General features: G+C 64.7%; 1 pseudogene; it reads right to left on the bottom strand.

The window, feature by feature from the left end:
* Positions 1–291: 291 nt before the first annotated feature.
* On the bottom strand, positions 292–1,684 carry LOC149349131 (uncharacterized; annotated as a pseudogene).
* Between the last annotated feature and the right edge of the window lie 1,127 nt (positions 1,685–2,811).

The following is a 2,811-nucleotide window of genomic DNA, read 5'->3' on the forward strand; positions in this document are numbered from 1 at the left end:
GTGACGTCAAGCCCGTCGTTTCGAGGAATGCACAGAGGCTCACCATTGTTCGCTCACGGGTGCGTGCACTGCCCTGCGGCCACAATAGCGCAGTACGAACGTGTGCAAGAATGCCCAGCACCCTGTAGGCCGCAAGCATGTCGCGACGGGCATCAGCGAACGGGGTGCAGCGGAGGAGCAAGTGCTCTAGAGTTTCTGCCGCACCGCATCCAAAACACACTGCACTCGTCGCGAACCCGTGACGCACCCGTCGTTCCCCGGGCCACACGCTTTCAATACGCAACCGGAGGATCATTGCGCGCTGCGCCCGCGTGAGTGGGCGACAGACGGTGATGTCGAAAATACGCTCACCTCCTGCGATGCGGGGATCGGGGTGCTGCCGTCGGAGATGATCTTGGATGACCGCACGGACGTCCTCCAGCGCAAGAGGAAGGTTGCTGGGAGGCGGCTGATGTGCGGCGGTCGCGAGATCGTCAGCTTCCTCGTTGCCGGCGATACCGCCGTGACCGGGCACCCACTGCGCGCGCGCGGCGCATCCGAGCTGCGCTAGCTGCGCGATGCGCGAACGGATTTCGCGCACTAATGGGTTGCCACGGTCGTTGGTCTGCAGCCGGCTGAGGGCGGCGCGGGAGTCACACAACGCAGCACACTCGGGCGGCGGAGGGACGAGGGTGAGCAGCAGTTCCAGCCCAAGCTGGATCCCCATCAGATCCGCCGTGGTGGAAGAGCCCAGGAAGGTGGTGTGCTGTTGGCTGTGCAGTCGTAGGGCGGGGATGGTGGCAGCCGCTGCGAGCGAGCAGCTGTCGCGAGCCACTGAGCCGTCGGTGAACACGAGGAGATGGTCCTCGAGCTCCTCGTGTATGACAGCTCTGGCCAGCTGCTGCACAGCGCAAAGGGGTGTGCTCCGCTTTCCCGCGATGCCGACGATCTCTCGCTGAACCTCCGAGGCAGCAGGCCAGGGCGAACAAAGGCCGTATGGGGGCGTGGCGTTGGTTAGTTGCTCGTACTCGAGCAGCGCCGCTCCCATGCGTGAACGTGGATATTTGCGCAAACGCTGAAGGAGCGGTCCGCCGTCCGGTGCGCGGTGTAATCTGTCGATGTGGTGCAACGCCCGCCGCATGGCCTGAAGTTGTAGTGGCCACGCGCCCGCCTTGGCTAGTGTCTCCGCGCACTGCGAGTTCGCGGGGAGGCCGAGGCATACGCGTAGGGCTTTGAGGTGTTGCACCTCGAGCTGTTTCCAGTTCGGTTTGCGCACCGTGACGAGCGGGAGCGCGTACAGAGCGGCGCCCATGACTGCGGCATTGTAGGGCCGCAGCGCGGCTTGTGAGTTGCCCTGACCTCGAGCGGTGAGCTTGTGTACGGCGGCAGTGGTCCTCTTCATCTGCGTCCAGGCTTTGGTCGCCGCGGGGCGGAAGGAGAGGCGTTCGTCGATGTACACACCCAGGTAATGCACCGAGCGTTTCCACGGCAGGGAGGTCCCGTCCAGTTCAAGCGGCGGCGCTCTAGCGCGCGAGCGTGAAACGCAAGCCATGGCGACGGACTTGGCAGCACAGAGCGACAGACCGAGGCCGCGTAAACGAGCGGCCACTGCGGTCAGGGCCCCCTGCAGGCACCCGCGCACGCGGAGCGCCTCACCCGGCGGCCCCAGGCACCACAGGGCAATGTCGTCTGAGTAAATGGACATTTACACACGGTGCCGGACGCCAGTGGGAAGGCAGCCCGGCACCACCGACGTGGCCACATTGAGAAGAAAAGCTGACAAGACAGAGCCCTGCGGCACGCCGAGGTCCACCGGGCGAGGCTCGGAGAGCGCGTCCCCTACTCGCACACGCACAGTGCGCCCGCTCAGGAAGCCCCGAACATAGCGCAAAAGGCGCCCGCTCACTCCGGCCCCTTCAAGCGTCGCAAGGATGGGTGCGCGGCTGACGTTGTCAAACGCGCCCTGCACATCCAGCAGCAGCAGCAGCAGAGCTACCTGCCTCGCCGCGACGGCGTGCTCGAGCGCGGCAACAACGTCAGAGATGTAGTCGGTCGTGCACCGCATCCCACGGAAACCCGTCTGCCGTTCGTTAAACAAATCCGCCTCCGCGGCCCGCTCGTTCAGACGCTGCGACGCCATATGCTCCATGCGCTTTCCCGCCGCATATGTTAGTGCCACTGGACGGTATGCGCTCAGCTCCGTGGGTGAGCGACCTGACTTTGGGATGGGACAAACGACGGCCGTGCGCCAATCCTCAGGGAGGGCCCCGCGTTCCCACACGAAGTTCACCTGCTGCAGGAGGACCTGGCGTTGCTCAGCGTCCAAGTTTCGCAGCATCTGGTAGGTTACCCCATCCGGTCCGGGGGTGCAGCGACGCTTGCACCCATGGGCGTCCGGAGGGGGGGGCAAGGGGGGGCGGCTGCACCCCCCTGGAAAATCACTCACTCGAACCGTGAGTGATGGCCGCACGTCAGGGGCGGCGGTGCGCTCAGCCAAAAGAGTAAAAGCGGCCCTGCTTCCACGCTTTGGGTCACATCTGCAAAGTGCCGCGTCCGGGGACGCGTCGTTGCAGACATACAGCGGCACCGGCGAGCATGTGTTTCGAGCCGTCTTGAGATGTGTGCCTGTTTCTTTGATCTCTAGAGAGATAGCGACACGGAGGCAGACAGTGCACACCCCGGCCACCGATGAATTCTTCAGGAGGGAGGGACAAATCAGCCGTGTCCATCCCCGCTTTGTCGGACTGCTCAGGGGCAAGCGGGCGATGAGTTGGCGCCGCCGCCGCTCGCTGTCTCCTCCGATCCACGGGAGAGCGCAGTTCGGTACAAGCG

The sequence above is a fragment of the Amblyomma mixtum genome, chromosome 3 (genome assembly GCF_055824585.1).
Source record: "Amblyomma mixtum isolate Tamu chromosome 3, ASM5582458v1, whole genome shotgun sequence".
NCBI classification, from domain to species: Eukaryota; Metazoa; Arthropoda; class Arachnida; order Ixodida; family Ixodidae; genus Amblyomma; species Amblyomma mixtum.